The 21,614-nt window shown below is 39.3% G+C and overlaps 1 long non-coding RNA gene across 1 annotated transcript in view; it reads left to right on the top strand.

Moving 5' to 3' along the window:
* The window catches only part of LOC131903789 (uncharacterized), a 99,087-nt gene extending 77,778 nt beyond the window's left edge, over positions 1 to 21,309 (top strand). Inside the window, exon 6 of the long non-coding RNA XR_009377608.1 lies at positions 21,232 to 21,309. This is a non-coding gene — a long non-coding RNA (uncharacterized LOC131903789). The remainder of the gene's footprint in view (positions 1 to 21,231) is intronic.
* The last annotated feature ends 305 nt before the right edge of the window (positions 21,310 to 21,614 follow it).

Genomic DNA, 21,614 nt, shown 5'->3' with positions numbered 1-21,614 from the left:
AACTCTAATGAAGATATATGATGAAAAGGCACAAGCTGAGCAAAGAAAAAATATTTGCCAAGAAAAGGAGCACCAGAAAGTGGAATGGAGCTGATTCCTGTATTCAAGGGGTTTTGGGTGCCAATATTGCGTCTGTAATTCCAAGTAACTGTGTGGCCTGTGGGATCTGTGTACCTGCTTGGCTTCTGGGGTTCCTAGTGACACATGACCTCCACTGTAGCATAAGTTTTCTGTCATGACTGGGATTCCTAGATCCAGCCTGGCCTCAGGGAAAGCTGAAGTCTTCTTCCAAAGTTGTAGACCAGAATATGCAGCCCAGGGGAGGAATGCAGTCTGGGTTTGTTGGGTAGGCTTTAAGGACTGTTAGTGGAACAGTGGGCAGTGTCTTACCTGGGGTCCCTAGGACCAGTCTGGCCTCCAATAAAACTGCTGGGGTTGTGGGTGGGAGTATGGAGCCCCAGGAAAGAGGAGGGACCTTGGCCATTCTTACTGGGGTATGATGAAATTGCAAGGTAGTTTTCATTTGCATTTCCCTGATGACAAAAGATGTTGGATTATTTTTAACTGTTTCTCAACCATTTTGTTCCATTGTTTGAGATTTTCTTGTTTACATTTGTACTCCATTTTCAACTGGATTATTTGTTCCCTTGATGTTCAGTTTTTTTCTTTAGTTCTTTATATATTATGAGTACTCATCTTTTATTGGATATACAACTGGTAAATATTTTTTCCCATTTTGTAGGTGATGGTATAATAGTTTAGTGGCAGAAAGCAACCTTAGTGGGTTGGAGCGAAGGGGCACCACAAAGTCACTATGCAACAGAGCTCACATGGGAAATTTATTGGGGGGAGGTGCAGAGGCAGCCTCTGAGCAAGAGAAGAAGAAAAGAGAGAGGGGGGGGTGAGAAGGGCTTGCCTTTTATAAAGGGATATAGCACACACGCATAGGGAGAGTGCTCTACTTAGTGGCTGTAGTAGCTACAGTGTCACATCTTGGCTGCTGCTGCTGACATGTCCTGCTAGGTCTTCGAGAACAGGCCAGTGTAAACACCTGAATGCTAACAGATGGTGTCCTTTGCTATACAGAAGTTTTTCAGCTTCATGAGGTCCCATTTATTAATTGTTGTCTTTAGTGCCTGTGCTACCAGTGTTCTCTTCAGAAAGTCTTTACCTTTGTCAATGATTTCTAGGCTATTCTCCACTTTTTCTTCAATCAGATTCAGGGTATCTGGGCTTATGCTGTGTTTTTATGTTTATAGATTTATTTTTATTCTTCTACATGCAGCCATCCAGTTTGACCAGCACCATATTCTGAAGATGCTGTCTTTTTTTCCAGTGTGAATTTTTGGCTTCTTTGTCATAAATCAGGTGTTCTTAAGTGTGTGGAATTATGTCTGTGTTTTCAATTCCATTCCCTTGATTAATGTGTCTGTTTTACGGCAATATTATGCTATGTTTCTTAGTATAGCTCTTTAATTCAGCTTGAAATCTGAGATGGTGGTGCCTCCAGAAGTTCTTTTATTATTCAGAGTTGTGTTTAGCTATCCTGTCTCTCTCTCTCTCTCTCTCTCTCTCTCTCTCTCTCTCTCTCTCTCTCTGTTTCTATATGAAGTTGAAGATTTGAAAACTGTTTTGTCAATTTCTGTGAAGAATTATATTGGAATTTTGATAGGAATTTCACTGAATTTGTAGATAGTGTTTGGTGGGATTGTTGTTTTCAAAATACAAATCCTACCGATCATGGTACTGATCATGAACACAGTAGATCTGTCCATCTTCTGTGGTCTTCTTCAATGTCTTAAAGAGTTTATTATACAAGAGTTTCACTTGCTTGGTTAGCTATCCATAGATATTTTTTGAGGCTATTGCAAAAGGTACCATTCCCTGATTGTCTTCTATGTTTGTCATTGGATATAGGAAGGCTTCTCAATTTTGAGTGTTAATTTGGCATCCTGCTATTTTGCTTAAAGTGTTTATCAGCTCCAGAAGTTTCCTGGTAGAGTCTTTAGGATCTTTTATGCATAAAATCATTTCATCTGAAAATGAAGATAGTAGTCTGACTTCCTTCCTATTTGTACCCTCTTGTTCTCCTCCAGCTGTTGTTAGTCTAGCTAAGATTCTGAAGTACTGTATTGAATAGATATGGAGAGAATGGACAACCCTGTCTTTTTCCTGATTATAGTGGGAATACTTTGAGTTTCTTTCTGTTGGTTGATGCTGACTGTGGATTTGCTTTATATTGCCTTAATTATGTTGAGGTATGTCCTTTGAATCCCTAGTCTTTCCAGGACTGTTATCATGAAGGGACTCTGTCAAAGGCCTTTTCTGTATGTGAACCCTCAGTACTAGGAATTGGTTACATCTTGTCGAGTTGTTGTTCAAAGAGGTTCCATGGGCGCCCTAACCATCACAGGGTATTGCCCAAGCTATTAGTTGTTTTCCACAACCAGATAGTAGTGTCCTACTGCTGAGGAAAAAACATTCATATCTTTCAAACTGGAGAAGCCACACTGATACTCAGCTGAAAGCTTTATTCCTATTAACCAGCATTCATGGTTCTGGAAGATACTCTGCCCTATTATAAACACTGTTACCTAAAACAGTGGCATGTCTACAAGATAGTGGTATAATAGTGGCACAAATGTTATTGGACTAACCAACAACATTTTAAAAAAAGTTTTTATTTTCCTCCATGAGATGTAACCCATACCTGACATTGCTAAAAATGACCAAGAGCATGAGATTATATATGTCATGGGCCCAGGGAAAACATACTACTATTACAAATCTGTTTTATATTCTGATAAAGGAACATAATGAGGACTCCTAATGACATATTGATATACTCTTTAATCAGTGTATCACTCAACCTCATTAGGGAAGCTTCTTCTTGAAGTAGATGAGAATTAACAGAGACTCACAGCCAGACAATGTGAAGAGAATGAGAGGTTTGCAGCATTCATTCCTAAATGGTATGTCTTTATCAAGGTTTAGTGATCTATGAGAAATAGGAGGTAGAAAGATCATTAGAGTCAGACATGGTAGATGACTCCAAGGAAACAGTGTTTTCCAGACATAGATTGATGTGCATTTGAGTTCACAGAGGCTATGGCAGCACACACAAGATCTGCATAGGTTCAACCCAGACAATATCCCAGCTCTGAAAAGATGTGGACACAAAATTCCACCCCTAACCAAGAATCTATGTGTAATTGATCCCTGCTGGGAAGGGAAAAATCAATTTTCTTCAGTGAAATTTCACTTGGTATATCAACTATACTCCAGAGCAGGCCCATGCCCAGGAGTAGATGGCCATGATGAAAGGAATTCTGCTTTCTGTTTGCTTGTTTTTTGGGGGTGTTTATTTGTCAATTTTTGTCTTATTTTTTAAGTTATTCACATGATTATTTCTTTATTATTATTTTTAACAAAATAAAATATAAAAGAAAACCATCACATAGAAGTTGGACAAAGCAAACCAACAGAAGGAAAGAGCCCCAAGAGAAGGCACTAGAATCAGAGACATACTTGTAAACACATCAGGAGCCCCATAAAAATACTAATCTGAATGCAATAATATATATGCAGAGGATATCTATCTATCTATCTATCTATCTATCTATCTATCTATCTATCTATCTGCCTATCTATAGGCCCTGTGCTTTCTGCTTCAGTTTCTGTGAGTTTCTATGAGCTTTGCTCAGTTGATTTAGAGGGAGACAGGGTTCAGGGAAGAAATGTGAGTAGAGACAGCTAGATTTGAGAGACATACTTGGGAAGTGGTATGGAAACCTAGTCCAGTGGAAACTTCCTAAAATATATGAAGACCATTCTAATAAAGTCTCCAAATACTGAGAGAGATGGGGTCCCAATAGGGCATCTCTTGTCACCAAATGAAGTTTTCAGTACCAGGAATGGGTTACATTCAATCGAGTTGTGGGCCAAAGGAGTCCCATGGAAATTCCCAAACAGTCCAGTTGGTTGCCAAAATAATAGGTTGCTTACTACAAATAGACACAAGGCCCTGTTGCTGAAAACAAACCCACAGAAGTCATTGAACAGGAAGAAGTTGAAATGGTGCCTGCATCATAGAACTTTCACCCCTCTCTTACACTGTCTTTGGTAGGGGAAGATATTCTGCAGGTTGTGAACAAAGAAACTCAGCCCTAAAACCTTTGATCTACAATCTGTCCTGTCTGCAAAATATTCTAGGGCAATGGTGGAACAAAACTTGTGGGAGAAACTAAAAAAAAAAAAAAGTGTGATTTGACTTAAGGCCCATTCCATGAGATGGAACCCATACCCAACACCGCTTGGGTGACCAAGAACCAGAGAAACAGATAGCTCAGAGACCTGGGGTAAAACCAAATATTATTGGTCTAAAAATACATAACAATAAAATGACTCCTAATGATACTTTGCTGTACTCGTAGATCACTTCACTATTCAGTCATTGTAAGAGAAACTTCCTCCTACAGAAGATGAGAACAAATAAAGAGACTCACAGTGAGACAATATGCAGAGAGATAAAGATAGACAGAGAGAAGAGAGGAGAGAGAGAGAGAGAGAGAGAGAGAGAGAGAGAGAGAGAGAGAGAGAGAAAGCTTAGAACACTCCGCTCTAAATGGGATATCTCTGTCAAATCCCTCCCCACAGAATTCAGGGAACCCCTTAGAAGAGGAGGTGGAAAGAGTGTAAGGCCCAGAGGGGATGGAGGACACCAGGAGAACAAGGTTTTTTGTTTGTTTTGATTTTCGCTTTTTTTGTGGAGTTTTGTCTTAAGAGAGAACATGAAGTTGGGTGGGCAAGGATGTGGAGAGGATCTGGGAGTTGGGGGGAGGGATCACCATACACTGTTTGAAAGGAATTTTGAATAAATAATAAATAAAAACAGTACTGACAAGAGATGAGGCAAATGTTTACAAATATATCCCAGATTTCAACTGCTCAAAGCCCAATTATAACCACCTATTCCTGAAGTCTGATGGCCCAACACTGTTGAGACCTTTGACTGTGTAACTTTCAAAGAGCAGAAATTTATTTCTGGTAGATCTGGAAGTTCTCTTCCAAGATTAAGGTGCCTGAAAATGTGGTGCCTGATGAGGGCATGCTCCCCCTTTCCATGGACTCCCTGTGTAAAGGGAGTAGGAAATCTCCCTTGGGCTGCATGCAAGCCCTGCTTAGAACCACTCTGAAGACCTGTGAGATGCTGTCACAGGGTGCTTACATGTGGGCTGGGGGGGGTAGCAAAATATTTCTTAAGTGCTCCTTCCTTTTCAAAGCCACCGAGTGATGCATTTTTTAAGGAGGGCTAAATGACTCCACTACACACATGCTTGGAAACTTGGATCTTTTAGGAGTTCAGGTTCTTCATTTGTGAAATTAACAAGCAGGGAGGATTATTTAACATTAGTTTATGTAAAACATCTAGCACAGAGACAGGAATGTACCAAGTGCTAGCTTCTCCCTCAGAGCTTCTTGCCTCACCTTGCATCTGGGACTCAGAGCAGGCAGTGGGGGACTAAAGAAAAGGTTAGAGACAGTATCCAAACTTCCAGAAGCTACCACTTCACTCCTACCCTGTCTTCATGGCTCTCTTTACCTTCCTGCCTCCACGCACCTCTGTTCTTTTGTCTCTGTTGCTGAGCCCTTATGTTATTCCTGATCTCTCTTTACCCTTCTCTCCCCCTTCCTCCCACCATCCCTAGCTGCTGGTGTGCTTGCTGTTCTGATGCTATTGATTTTGCGCTATAAAAGATTGCTCAATTCATTTTCTCCACTGCAGCCCTGCACCAGACCTCAGGATAGGCCTCCTGATGACTGAGGTGATTATGTAGGCTGCCTCCCTGGAAAGGCTGCAACCGCAGTCCCTCTGGTAAGACAGTGAAGGTGAAAGTGATTCATCATTACTCAAAGTAAATAGAAAGCAGTGGAGTGGACCCTGTGTCACTTATCTCCTTACCCCAGCACAAGACCGGGTACCAAGTTGGTGCTGATAACGTTTGCTGAAATTAAGTGCATATCTTCTCTTAGCTCCCCAGAATTGTAGCCTTACCTGGAAAATGACCATTGACTTTTGATCGCCTTGTAGCACTGACTTGCCACCCTTGCTGCATACTAGAATTGCTTGGAGAGCTTGAAAACACACTTATGGGGAGACCTTCGCCCAGATCAGTTCAATGCAGAACTCTTGGTGATATGGCCTGAGCGTTGCTTCTCACTTGACAAGCGCCTGTGACCGTGCTGGTTTAGAGAACAGGTTTTAGTCTCCCTCAGTCAGCTGTCCACCCCTCTATGCGTTAGCTCCTGTCCTCTTTCTGCCCCGGCTCCTTCCACTTCATCCCACCCTCCAGCCACTGCCACATCCCTGCTCTTTCCCAGAATGTAGTTGTGCAAAAGTTCATGCTGCCTGCCCTTCAACGAGAACTTCCCATAACTTTTACTCTTAGTAAGCTCCTAGTCACTTTGCATGATGCACACAGAACAAAACCTCCTTTGAGATTTTTTTTTTCCTCTGTACTGTGAAATGGTCACTGCCTCAGACTTCCACTTCTGTACTCCATGCTCCTTGATGAATGGAATTTTCCTCATACTGTCAATTTCTGATCTATTGTCCCAGATCCCCACCCCCACTCTGATTCAGACCCACCTGTCCTGTCTGGTACCCTAGGTAGAGGTTTTACTAGGTCTTGCCTCTAGCATAGCATCTTAGACATGGGTAGTTCCATTCTTTTGTGGTTGCAAGCTATGATGGCCACTAGCTGATCACATTCTTCCATCTCATCTGGCTTACATTTTGACAGTGGTTGGGCTCGGCATCATCTCTAGTAGATGCATTTAAATACATATTTTTTTACTTGGTACCAATGGCCAGTATTTACTAAATATTCATTATATGCCGTATTAAAGAGCTTCATTACGTTATCTCATGTAGTCCTGTCCTGATGGATCACTGGGGATTAGTGATATTAGGTAGATTATTAAAGGTAAATCAATCAAGTAGTATGAGGAAAGGCAGGGGTTTCTACCGAGGCTGACAGCTTTCAAAGTCTGAGTCTCATGCCTGGGTGATACTTTAACGTTCTTCTCGTCTGCATTTTGTTTTTCAGTCTGCTATTAAATCTTGGTGTTGTATCATAATTTATTAGTTGATGTATCTTTTGTACCTCCTATTAAATTATGACCTTCTCAAGGACAAAGAATGAAATGTTTAAGTCTACAGTCTTAGCACTTAGCAAATTGCCTGGCGTATAACAGAGGCTCAATAAATGCTTGTGGACTGAATAAATAAGTGGTAACAATAGCCCCGAGGAAGGCTAGAGAGCAAAGGAGACAGAACAATCTAGACCCCAGTCTGAAGCAAACATCCACTTTCCTGTAGCTTCCATTACTGCAGCCTTCGCTAGACAGGGAGGCAGATGGGTGGAGGAGAATGGGCAGCTAGCCGGCCAGTGGCTTCCCCTTGTTCTCTTGAATTCCGTTGTCTGTCCTGTCCTATTCCCCAGCAGCAAGAGAACATTTGTTCCCTGAAGGGCCGGCACTGTGCCAACAGCAGGTGGTGGCTTGTCCACTGGGAGGGAGGGAGGCAGCAGCCAGGAGCACTGATGTGTGCCTTGGACAAGATGCTGCAAGTCTGCTTGTGGCCCAGTGGGCACAGCAGCTGGGCCAGGGTTGCAAGTCCATTCTGTAACCATTAAAAAAAACAGTCACTACCTCTTCCATAATAACACATTTAAATATCACTCCAAATCACACTGATTTCAGAGAGCAAAGGAACAAAGGATTAAAAAAAAAAAAAACAAAAAAAAAAACAAAAAAAAAAACCTCCAAACCCTGTTCAGCAGCACTGAATTTTCACTGTAAGTTGCCTTGTCTATGAAATGGAAAGGTTTCCAGGTAACTACAGAAAAGCTTTATGGTTCTTTTCAAGATTCAGTTTCTTTTCTTACAGAAAAGAAAACAAAGCAACACACAGAAACTCAGCACTGTATACACATTTGGGAACAAGCTGATGAGTTGGTGTATTGTCCTGGCTTGTTTGGCCAGTGGAGGTTCAGTGTAAGGAATGAGCCAATTCATCATATCTCCCAATCATGACTGTCAGGATAAGTCAGATTTGATGGTAGTGGGAGCCAATGGCTCCTCTAAGTCACTTGTTAATATCATGATGAAACAGAATATCTAACAGCCTTGATCTGTCTTGAGTGGGCAGGCCAGTGCCCTTCTGAGGACCGAAGGGGCTTGCTTCTGTCCATTGGCCTCTCACTGACAGTATTCTTTCTACATGTCAAAGCATCACCAAAAGCAGAAAGATTACATGTATGTCTGTATATGTATGTAGACATGGCTACAGGGACTATAAGAGAGCAGGAAACAACTTCAAATGGGAGTTGAGTTACTTCTAGTCTTGTAGTCTCAAACACCATGGGCCCCCCTTCCCACGGGGAATCACTACTTGTTATTTCATGCTTTGATCCCAGCAGACCCATTTCATTAATCATGACTCTAAATGTGTGAGACTTTAGGAGGCGAGCTCTGTGTTTTTCATGAATTCTTTACCCATCTAGAGCAATACAGGGAGCATCACTGTTTATAAAGTTCTTATTTTTATGAATAATAACCTTTGTGTTTCATTCTAAAAGACAAGAATCTATCTTTTATTATACCTCTAGACTATAGAATCTGCTCAAGTAGATTTGATACCAGATCATTAGTACCAACTGTTATTTTAATGTCTCTATTAAGATATAACTAGCCTAAATGGAAGAAAATTAGAGTTTTCCTGCTGTTTTCCCTTGGAGTCTTTGTGCCCACCTGAGTCTGATCTGAGCAGGGTGTGTCCAGCAAGAAAGTAGCATGATGATTAGCACAGAAGGACCACACATGCCAGTCTCATGCTGCTCTTCTCAGAGGGGCCCATAAGTACGGCACACACATTTGAATGTTCAGCCTACTGTGCCATTGCTGGAGCTTGAGCTCAGCAGTAAGAGTGTGGTACTGATATTGTGGCTGTGGGTCAATAATTTGCTTAGTAGGTAGATGAAGGAAAACTGCCTGATGGCATAAAGGCCCTCTTCCTTCCATACTTGAAATTATTCCAAATAAATGAGGTTATTTGTGAGAAGTCCTTGATTCATCCAACTAAGTTCTTTAATGCAACAGACAAAAGAATTATGGCTCCTCCACTTTGTAATTTTCCATGGAGACAGGCTGAATCTCTGTCATATAGTAGGCACTCAGAGTACTAGGAGAACAATTGAACAAATGGCAGGGCCTGCATTTATGTTCTTCTCATACTATTGAACTCTTTCTTTAAATAACACACACACACACACACACACACACACACACACAACTTGGTTAATTCCTATCTTTTCTTGTTGATTATTTAGTTCTTAGCTTCTTAAAATCTGTGTCAATAATGCTCATCAGAGCTATTCCTTGTCCTCGACATTGTGGTCATGGTCACAATTGCCTTCCTTAAGTTGCACTGTGTAATATTACCATGGTTACAGGCGTAACCAGTTGTTTAGCTTTTTTATCTTTCCCAGAACCTTCGTCCCCTAAGGGAATGCTATGCCTATGTGAACAGCCATCTGTCACCTGAAACAGAGTGGGCATTTTGGTAGACATGGAAAATCTTTCATTAAACCCATTTATTCTTCTTTATGGGCCCGAGACAGGCTACATTCCCTAGACACACCAGCTTCTAAGTATGGATGTTTGATGGAATCCTAGCCAGGATGAATGTTAGAGGATATACCATGTGTCTTATCCATGTTCTTCCACATTGTTTCCTCTTTTTATTGGCTTATGGGAAACAAACACAGGAATTATGGAAACCACACATTGAAAGTGGTAAAGACATGAGATAGAGGAGACCTGGACCCCTGATATATATTTTAAAGTGAATCCACCACCAATAATGCCATATTTTGGAAAATAAGATACTTGTGTAGAGTATATCTGAAAGAGATGGCTTTTTTAAATTATTCTTATTATTACATTTGAGTTTTTATATTTTATAACTTGCTTGTTGCAATGGCTAGTGTTATATGTAATCATGAAATCCTCATTTTGTTAATATATGGAATTAAAAAACACCCTCAAACTCACAGGCATAACACATTTGGGGACAAGCCTATGAAGAGGGCAGAAATGTGGTATTTTATTGGCTTGTTTGGTCACTGGAAGAAGTCTAGTGTTATGAGTGAACCATATTACCGTATTTCCCATTCATAATTGTTAAGGTATACAGGTTTGATAGTAGTCATAGCTTACCAGATTTCAATTATATATATATATATATATATATATATATATATATATATATATATATATATATAGTGTCATTAGAGACATGGCGAGGTCTTCCATATTAGGATAATATTCTAGGGGCTAAGAGGCCCTATGAATATGAACAAGGGAATGTCTCAGTTACCTAACATCCTACTGCATCCTTTCAAAGAAATCCTTTACATTGATGTCAATATAGCTTGTTTTGCCTTTGTACCCATAAAAACCACTCCCTTCCCTGAGACACCCAGATTTTCCATCAATTTGTCTTCAAATGCTCTTCCATTCTTTCCTGTGTCATTGAAAACACAGCATTTACCAGCTTGATATCATTTACTTTTGTATTGCTCTATTAAAACTCAATGACCAAGACAACTTATAATATATATAACAAAAGAGTTTAACTTGGTTTACTGTTCCAGAGGGATAGTGTTTATGATGGCAGAGTGAAGACATGGTATCAGGCAGCAGGAGCAGAAGCTGAGAACTCACATCTTGGTCCACAAGCAAGAGACAGAGAGAGCTAACTCAAAACTGTAAGAGTATTTTGAAACTTCAAAGCTAGCTCCCAGTGATGAACTTCCTTCTGCAAGGCTGCATACACCTCCTAGTCCTCTTCAAACAGCTACCAACTGGGGACCAAGTATTCAAATGCCTGAGACATGTGGGGAACATCTCATTCAAACCCCATAAGTCTGTAAATCTGGTAGTCCTGAAACTATCTTATGCTAAGAAACAAACCACTGTTTTGTGTTATATGTTTGCCAGGAAGCTACATGTTATAGAGGATGGAAAAAGAGTCTCTAATTGCTGAAACCTTAGGAATAGATTAAAACGAAGCAAAAAAATATTAAATGGTGATGGAAAGTTTACATCCTGATCATCCTCAAGAGATTTTCCTTTATTCAGAATAATAGAAAATGAATGACCAAGGGAGCCTGTGACAGTGAGCAAAATATGGAACTTTACTGCTAGCCTTGAATGGTAACCTCACAACTTTGTTTAACTAAGAAAAGTAGCTCATCACTGAAATAAAAGCCAGTGTTAACATCCAACAAAACAGTCCCTTCCAAGTGGCAAATTCTGTAGGAAAAGTGGAGCTATGGAAAGTTCAGGGTCAAGAATGAAACCTCTAAGCTGGGCATGGCAGTGCCCTTCTTCAGTCCCAACATTTGGAAGGGAGAAGCAGGTGGATCTCTGTGAGTTCGAGTTCAGCTTGCTCCATATAGAGTTCCAGATAAAGCTACATAATGAGATCCTGTTGCAAAAAAAAAAAAAAACCCACAAAACAAAAACAAAAAAAAAAACAAAAAACAAAAAAAACCCCAAAAACCAAAAAACTGTAGGCATATACATATGGACCAATGGGAAATAGTGCCTTTACTCAAACTATAGCAAAAGGTAGAAAGATTAGTAAAACTGAAAGTTTTATATGTATATGCATGTATGTATGTGTGTATACATGTGTTCATGTGTGCATGTATGCATGTGTGTGCATGAGTGTATGTGTTGTGTATGTGTTATATTTGTAGAAATCTCCATACTGTTCTTTATAATGCACATATTAATAAACTCATTATCTTTCTCTCTTTTTTTTCAATCACTTACCCCCAAATACACATATAGGATGATGTAAAGGTCTAATGAAGCACCTCTAGGTAATTTTCCTGTTGCGTTTTCCTGAGGAAAGTGTATTCTGTCTCATAATTGGCCCTAGAGAAGAAGTGGAACAGGAGATAGCAGGCACACCATGCAGAAGAGACGGGCTAGTGAGGAGCAGTCATGGTGAAGGCCTTCAGGACATCTGTTAAAAACCCACTTGTGCTTGGTTGTACTCTAGATGTAAGAGTGTATGATGCTCATGCGATGTGCTCAGCACTGGAGAAAGCTGCAAATAGCAAAGAGCAAGAGAGTTAAAGTGAAGCAGTCTCCATGTTACCTTCTCCCTTTTATCCCAGTAAGCTCTCACTGGGAATGTGGCCATTGGGCATCAGGCTTTTTAGACCATTGGTCACAGCCATACTGAATTGCTTCTTTCAAAATGTACATAGGAGCCTTTTGTTGGTGGAATGGAGTCCAAGTATGATCACTTTTTTTTCTCTGTCAAGCAATCCATTTACAATTGCAGGAATATCCAAGGGACATATTTCAAAATTAAATATAGCGGTTCAGTAAAGCTGCTAGTGCCCAAATCTTTACCTTTCAATTGGCTTGATGGTGAAAGGAACCATGTGATTGCTCATGCTGTCCTTTTGTTCCATGAGTTGAAGTAGAACAAGGCTCTAACCAGAAGCCAAGCAGATGTCAGTACCATGCTCCTGGGCTTTTCTAATAGCTCAACCCAACCTGCTTTTTTTGTGTTTCATAAATCATTGAGTCTCATGTACTCTGTTATAGTAGTAAATCTAATTAGGACACTGGGACTCTAATACCAATCTGAATTCAAATTAAGAATTTACTATTTACTAGTTGGGGAAGATTGAACAAGCAAATAGAAAACCTAGACCTCAACTTCATTATCTGGTGGGGTTAGAGGAAGGAAATTGTATTAAGCACATTCTGTTGGTTACTTTTTGTCAACTTGACACAAACTAAAGTAACCCAGAAAGAGGGAACCTTAATTAAGGAATTGCTTTTCCCAAGACTGGTCTGTGGGCATGTCAACGGAGCACTTATTTAGTATTAGTGATTTATGTGGGAGGGCTCAGCCTGTGGAAAGTGCCATCCCTGAGTATCTACCAGGTTCTGAATTGTCTAAGGAAGCAAACTGAACAAGCCGTGGAAAGCCAGCCACTAAACAGTATTTCCGCATAGTCTCTGCACTAGTTCTTACCTTGGAATCTTTCAGTGATGAACAGGAGTGTATATGATGAAATAAACCCTTTATATAGACCAGGATGGTCTCAAAAATCACAGAGATGTGCCTGCCTCAGCCTCCCAAATGCTTGGTTCAGAGGTGTGTGTCACCATGCCTGGTCTAAAGCACATTCTTAATAAATAAAAGTCTTATTATTATGAATTATTTCTGTTTATTTCATATAAATATTTTTATATGCTGGATCTGATTAGGTAGAGAATTTGAATATGGAGTTTCTTCAGTCCAGAAGTATGGAAATTTTGGAAACTAGAGAGGAACCCAGCAAAAGCAGAGCGAGAGCACTGGGTAGATGCAAGAGTTGGCATTAATCAATATTAAAGCATAGCCTGCCTTTTCTTGTTTATCCCCAGGATCTGATGTTACTGTCATAATACAAAACACATAATTTTAGAAGTATCAGAGTCTTTTAAAATTTTCATCACATTAAAAGTTCTATATCCTTTTAAAATACCAAGAGTATCTGAATTGCAGGTTCCTGTAAAGTCCAAAATAAATTAGATACTGTCTTATTCCAAGAAGAACCCGAGCACAGCTACAATCTAATCCAAGTAAAATCAACATCCAGAAGTACTGTCATCAGAATGCACTCATCTCGGCTCCAAAGAGCTTGGGCAGCTCAACTTCTGCTGCTCTGCCATCCACAGTACACTCTCACAATAGCTCATTAGGATATGAACACTCAATGGGTTTTTCTAGCCCAAACTCCTCAAATCCTACCATGAATCTTCTCCAAAGTCAACATGGTCAGGTCCGTCACAATATCCCAGTCTCTGGCACCAATTTCTGTCCTCACTTGCTTTGTGACTGCTGCAATAAAACTCTAACCAAAAGCAAGTTAGGGGAATAAAGTATTTATTTCATCTTACAATTTATAGCCCGTTACTGATAGAAGCCAAGGCAGGAACTTGAAGTAGGAACCTAGAGGTAAGAACCAGAGCAGAGATCAAGGAAGAATATAGCTTACTGGCTTGCTTTTCATGGCCTTCTCAGCCTGCTTTCTTATACAGCCTAGGGCTACCTGTCCAGAGGTGGCACAACCCACATCATTCATTAATCAAGAAAATGCCCAACAGACATGTCCATCGACTAATTTGATGAAGGAAATTCCTCAGGTGAGGTTCCTTCTTTAGAAGTGATTCTTGTCCACGTCATGTGGACAAAATAATAATAATAACAACAACAATAATAATAATAATTAGAACTATTAACCTTTTGTCAACGTGATGCATTATTCTGAATTTCAAATCTGAACATGCAGTTCCCCAAGTAGGGCCACACATTCCTCTCAGCAGTTCCAGAGTAGAGCCAAACCCATGAACATGGCATTCAAAACCTTCATGATTATTCCAGCCCCTCCCTTGTGATCCTAGTGCATTTTTTTCATTTCAACATCTTCACTTTTCAAGCCATGTCATCAGAGCTGAAGGAAAGAGAAGAGACTGGATGGCTCCAGGACCTAGTTACACTTCAGTGGCCAGATGGCTGGAAAAAGAACACCTCAGTTCTCACTTTCAGGAAAGCATGGGTGTAGGCCCTTTAAGCGACAGAGGATTTTATTGTAAATAATAAGTTAACAATGGCTAAATTTTCACTTGACTAAATAAGAGGTGAAAAATCATAAAGTTAAAAAAGGCAAAAATGCCTTGGAAGTTAGTCATTTTTGGAGGAGCTAACCTAATAAAAACAAAAAATAAAAATTCAACATGTTAAAAAGTATTGATAAATATTGATTGACTGAAGTGATTTTTGATAAAAATTATAAATTCAAAATAAAATCAGACAACCAGACTTAGTGTTGATAATGGCCTCCAAAGAAAGATCATAATGTGAAAAGTAATTCTTATCTGACCTGGAGTTAAATTAAAGTCAATAAATGAAAGATTTCATGTATGGTATTCCAGGGAAGCAGTGAGATAATCATGAAAATAATTTTAGTAAGTTAGAAGTAAAAAATTAAAAAATTCTGCTAAATAGAAATTAGTCACATGAATCAAATGACTTACTTGCACTAAAGATATATATATATATATATATATATATATATATATATATATATATATATATATATATATATCTCCCCTTTGGGGGACAGTCCATAGTTTTAGTATAATTCTGAGGCAATGTTAATATTTATGAAAATTAAATTAATAGAATTTGGGGATCAAGATATTTTGATTGAAATCAGCAATAGTTGATCTGGGAATTATACTACTCATTTACTGTCAATAGTGTTACAAGTTTTCTTATTAGAAAAACAAGTTTTGGCTAAGATATTTAAGTCTCAAGATAAAAGCAAGATATTCTACTTCTTTTGGGAAGATAGCTGGATTCTAAGAGTGTGCTGTGACGCGATGGGCTATTGACACCAGTCAGTGCCTATTGGAGAGAACTCTGTCTTAGAAGCAAAAGTCACCTTCTTCAGGCAGTCAATGGGGAAAACCCAAATACTGTCCAGTCCCAGCTACCTGAAGTGTCCCGCGAAGTCTCAAACTCTCTCATCATCTTTTTTTGTTATTCATCAAAGGATTTCTCTTTTCTCTTTGGAACACAAATTGGTCCAAAGGATAGTGGGTCCTGTTGCCTGCACGTGCCGTGCTGCATGTGTGACACAGGACCCGACTGATCAGAGGCAGGATGCACACACAGGGCGTCTTCTCAATGGCCCCACAGATCCTGCCTGCTGAGCTCCTTTTCTGCATCATTATCTTCTAAAAGCACTTGCTTGAATCTCTTTATGAGTGTTTCATTGCTGCACTGGTCACAATGAAGGGAACAGATGTGGTGCACCAACCTCCAGGGGTTTGCAGTCCCAGGCAGCAGGACAGACAGTGTGAGCACAGATGAGCGCTCAGGCATAACCTGCAAGCCAGGACACAGGTACAGCGCTGCAATCAAGGCAGCAGCCTTCCCTTTGTTTAGGGATGTTTCTTACACAGGGTTCCCTCAGGGCTTCTTAACAGCCAGCCTCTTTGTGCATTTCTAATAGGATCTGATGTACAAGAGTGCTTTGAAAATAACTTATGCGAGGACCTATTTACTGCACGCAGCTCAGCTCGCGATGCTGATGCACATAGATGGGGACAATATAGAACAGGGCACTAGTGTTGGGAATTTATATTTACATTTTAGCAATCTGAGGAACTCCTGTGGTGCATAAGCACTAACAAAAATGTTCCATGCTGTACAACACTTAGCATGTGATAGCTGGTCAAGGAATGTTTATTAAAACTATGACTAAATTAAAGGCAAACTACCTACCCCATTCACAGGTCAGACAGATAAAACTCACTTTCATTTCCTAATTTTTTCTTCTTGAATGTCCCCTTAACCCTCCTTTTTACTTCCCCTACTCCTCCTCCTCACGTTTATTATTTTTGAATTTGAATTTATTTTGCTGTGTGGTATAAAGTGAGCATTGATGAATTTCCCCAAAATAATAAATTAATTACTTACTAAATGATATTTCTTTTGCACACTATTTTACTATTGGTAAATGAAAGACCTTATGATCAAGATATATAAAAAGAATGACCCTGCTGAAAGTATAAATACTTTGGGCTTTATTTTTGGAATATATTTATGTTACTAGACACACACACACACACATATACATGTATAGCAGATTTGTGTTGCTACACATAGCTGTAGATAGATAAGGCTTGAATTTTATCCTCCTCTGATTGTTATTTTGAAATTCTAAATTCAAATTATGACTCTATTTATAAGCATGGTATTCAAATAGATGCTGAATTAGAAATCATGTTGTTATTCTGGGTACTCAGCCAATATAGCAGGTTTCCATATAAAAAGAGAAAATGTGAGCCTAGAAACATGGCTCAGTTATTAAGAGCACTTGATGCGCCTGCAGAGGCCCCATTTGGCTCCAGAACTCACATGGAGGCTCGCAACTGTCTGCAACTCCAGTTCCAGGGATCCCCTGCTATCCTTTGCAGGCACCAGGCATGTACATGGTATACATCTAAACGTGTAGGCAAACACACACATACGTTTCTAAAGAATGAAAAAAGAAAAGGCTATTTAGCCAAAGATACATGCAAATGGAAGATGACTTGAAGGTAGAGGGAGAAGACAGCCTTCTACATGTCAAAGGAAAGGAACTCAGGAGAAAACAAGTCTGCTGTTTTCTTTGGTCTTAAAGTTACAGTCTCCAGAAAGATAGATTCCTGTGTTAGGGCCACACCATCTGTGGCACCTTGCTATGGTAAAAACAGAAAAAGAACTCAGAATTTCTAAAAATAACAATTTTTCATGTTACTATTTGTGGGATATTTATTATTCCAAACTATTTGACTATGCATCCAATCAAATTATTCCATTGCTTCAAGTTTGTAACGCGGGTGTCGATTTTAAGGAAATGTATGAAAATGTTTGTCATGTCTGGGTGTGAGGTTTGGAGTTACTGTAGTTTTTTCCTTTGTATCATCTGACACATCCCAAGGTTGCTCTAACAAACATGAATCATTCTACAAAACAGAGAAAGGAGCAATTTAGATGTTGTGTAAAAGTCTCACCACGTTTGTGAGGTGGTGGCCTGTGACTTGAGAAATGAAAGGTTTCTGCGTAGTTGACTTTTGCTCGTCATAAGGTTCTGAATTCATGTAATCATGGCTTGTTCTGTAAAAATTCTTGTTTCTGAGAATGGTGGTATGTTTGGATAAGGCCCCTCCCCTTGGCTTTTGATGGCATAGCCACTGTGGGAGCCATTGTTCACACACAGAGGCAGAGTTCAGACTTTTATCCCTGTCACTAACAGTACAATTTGAAGCTGCTATTGTTTTTTCAGCCATTTCTAATTCCCACACCACCACTTATTGTATTTCATTAGGATGGGTTTAGAAATGCAAGGCATATAATTAGGTTGGAAAATATGCTATCGATTTAGTTTTCCATTATGATGTTATCACAGGCACAAAAGGAGTCATTTGGTACAGTTGTTACGATTGCAACCACAGAAGAGATGCATTACATGAGACGTGACTCTCAGTGCCCTGTGCAGTATCAAACAGAAGCAAGGTTAATTTGTTTCTATTAGCGCTGCATATGCCATATATTTATAAATGCTTATAGGATAATAATTTCAATTGAATCTTTAGTAGATGAGATGCATTTAGGAAGTCATTTATATACTAACTAACCAATCAATAAATAGTCTAGTTTTAGCCCTGCACTGTGAACAAATGCATGCTCAAACTTGGACAAGTCAGCTTCTCCTAGTTGCAAGGAGACTAGAGGGGCAAAGAGTATAGCTTTTTGAATCAGACAGAACTGTGATCAAGTCAGTGGCATTCCTGTACAGGAGAAAGAAGGTCACTAATACACTACCAAAAGTTCTGCAATATACTATCTGTGTAATAAATATTTACATCTACTTGTAGATTTTTAAAACCAAACAAGTAGCCAGGTGGTAGTGGTGCACACCTGTAATCCCATCACTCAAGAGGCAGAAGCAGGCAGATCTATGTGAGTTCGAGGCCAGCCTGATAATTTGTGGTAATAGCTACCACAAATGGAGTTTTCATAGACATTTTAGCCACTTTTCATGAAAATGTAAAATTAATGGCCCAAATCCAGATAACCAACAACTGAAAGGATTTTTTGTTCCTTTCACCTACCATCTAAAAGTTCTTTTGCGTTATTTTGGGCAATTTATTTATTGTTTCTGAATCTTAATTTTTTCATCTGATGGGTAAAGTTAATAGTATTCTCAAGGAGGACAATTGTGACGGTTAAATGAGTTAATATTTACATAATGCTGAATCTTGTGCTTAACACATAGTAGGCACACAGTAAATGTTCTCCTTCCATCCATACTTGCCAGTAAGTGCTTTTGAGTCTCTAGATTAACTGTTGGGCTAGAAAGGGGTGAAGCAATGCTGCTGATTTTCTTCACCCTTGCTTATACAGGTAAGGAAGATAAGCCGAGAATGCTCATGTTGAAATATATAATTCACTGGAATAATCTGGAAATGAGCTTGTAAAGACAAATTTACAATTATTTTACTTTTGTTTTGTTTTTCGAGATGGGGTTTTTCTGTGTAACAGCCCTGTCTGTTCTGGAACTCAATCTGTAGACCATCCTGGCCGTGAACTCACAGAGATATGCCTGCCTCTGCCTCCTGAGTGCCAGGATTAAAGGAGTGTGCCGCCACCACTGGGCTACTTGTTTACTTTTAATAATCTACAAGTAGATGTAAATATTTATTATTCACATAATACACTGCAGAATTTGTGGTAGAAACATCCTTATATCTTATGTTATTTAATTTTTCAAAACTATTTTTAAGGTAACATAATTTGAGCAGTGTCTTCAAAGATGAGTACAGTTTCTAAAAGTAGTATTGAAGATGTTCATAGGGTCCTACAGCGAGTAATACTTGGTCATACTTGACCTCCCTAGTTATTTTAGGTAAAACAATCAAAATGCTATCTGTAGAAAGTGAATGGATGTTGAGCCAGGCAGATATGGATTTAAAACTCAGCCAAACAGACTCCCAGATTAGGCAGTCTGGACTCTTGAGTCCCAGATTTATCGACTATGAAGTGGGATTACTTTACATTCTTTTTACCAAATGGTAGTTATTAATACCCAATATTTATTTGTCTCAGAAAATTCAGTTTGTAAAGAGACTGAATAGTCTGGGTTTTAGATTACCAAACTTTAATGGCTGAAAGAATCTGCCTTTATCAAGATTTCCGAGGTCTCTAGGAAATACCCTATAAATTGGACAAATAGTGGATGATTTGGCGTACACTTACAGTGACTAGTACATGATTCAGTTATTGTTGAGCCCAGAGACTCCCAGCAGGCTTTGCTCCTGGGCCTTCTCTGCTAACAATTTCTGGTTGTCTCTGTTTCTAGGCAAAGAGAGTCATACAACTACTACCACAGCTACTTTGCACCGGGACAGTTACTTTCTTCTAGCCAACCCATGAAATTTCCCATGGTGTTTTTTAAAGAGTTAATTAAAAGATGAACTCACCCTTGATCTACAAAGGAAGCTAGGGGGATGGAATATGCTGATGGGTCAAACTGGGGCATGGAATAACCTGATTGGCCCAGATTAGGACAATACATCTACCCTGAATGTGGGAGTAGAATCCACTTGACCAGAATTCATGGATGGAGAGTTAAGAAGTGTAGGCTAGTAGATGTCATTAATATTCTGCTCCTATTTCTCAGGATTACAAACAACATTTGACTGCTCTGTGCTGATTCAGGATACCAGAGCATGCTTGGCATGTATTTATGTAGAGCCAGAAAACTTACATTTCCTAAGAACAACCATTATGAGAGATGGTAGGAGCAAGATATAAATAGCCCTGCTTCATTCTCTTGATGGAGACAGTTCTCTGAAGTGTAATCTAAAGTATCCCCAGAACACCCATTTGCAGAGGTGCACTAAATTAATCTACTTGGACTATGACATTGTATCGTTCCTGGTTGTATTTAGCCACACTCTTATAGATTGGCCTGGGAAGTATGTTCTCATAAATCATGTTTCCATGAGTCCTTAGGAGAAGGTCTGCTTCTGAGGAACCCAATCTATAAGGATTACCCAAAGGAAAAATTAGATACTTTAATTAGTGAACTATTCCTACAATGGTCACAAATAAGAGACATATTTTAGGTGCTTAGCATAACAAACACTTTATATTTGCCAATCACTGTCCAGGGCAGTTCAAGCTCAGAATATGGGTTAGACATACAAGATACCTAGTGCATCCTTTTCTCAAGAGAAAAGATAATGATACTCATTTAAAACCTTGTTTCAAGAGCATCACATGACCAAGTCAAGCATCAGTGAGCTAAAGAGAATCTTCCTTCTATTCTGGATATGTCAAAAGCCTGGCTACATGCTTCTAGTAAAGGAGAAAAGGAGGAGCAGGAGCTATAACCCAAATAGCCATATTTCCATTCATAAATTAAAGGGAATATTTTGCAGGCAGACTCAACTAATATTCATTCCAATCCACAATAAGCCACAAATAGTAGGTTGAACAATGGCCCAAACATATAACTATGTCATATTTTCCAGACCCCATGAAGATACAAGGAAATCCAGGATCATCCAGGTGGCCAGAACATAATAACCAGGATCTTCATAAGACAGAGGTGAGATGTCAGAAAGGAGAGGCCTTGAAATAGAAACATTGACTGTGAGCCAAGGACTGTTAGCATTTCAGGGAGCTAACTAAGGCCAGAAATGAATTATTTTTCAGAGATGCAGAAGTGAAAGTCTTATCAATCGCTTTATTTTTACTCCAGAAGAATCAACTCAAGTTTCTGATTTCTAGATCCACAAAAGAATGAATGATGCCTCAAGATACTTAGACTGTGGTAACCAGGTAGCAGTAACAATAAGAAAGTGATGCTTTATATGACTCACACATCATTTCTTTGATACTTTGACCCAACTCT

Source organism: Peromyscus eremicus, chromosome 2 (genome assembly GCF_949786415.1).
Source record: "Peromyscus eremicus chromosome 2, PerEre_H2_v1, whole genome shotgun sequence".
Lineage (NCBI taxonomy): Eukaryota > Metazoa > Chordata > Mammalia > Rodentia > Cricetidae > Peromyscus > Peromyscus eremicus.
This window is presented reverse-complemented; position numbering and strand designations above follow the sequence as displayed.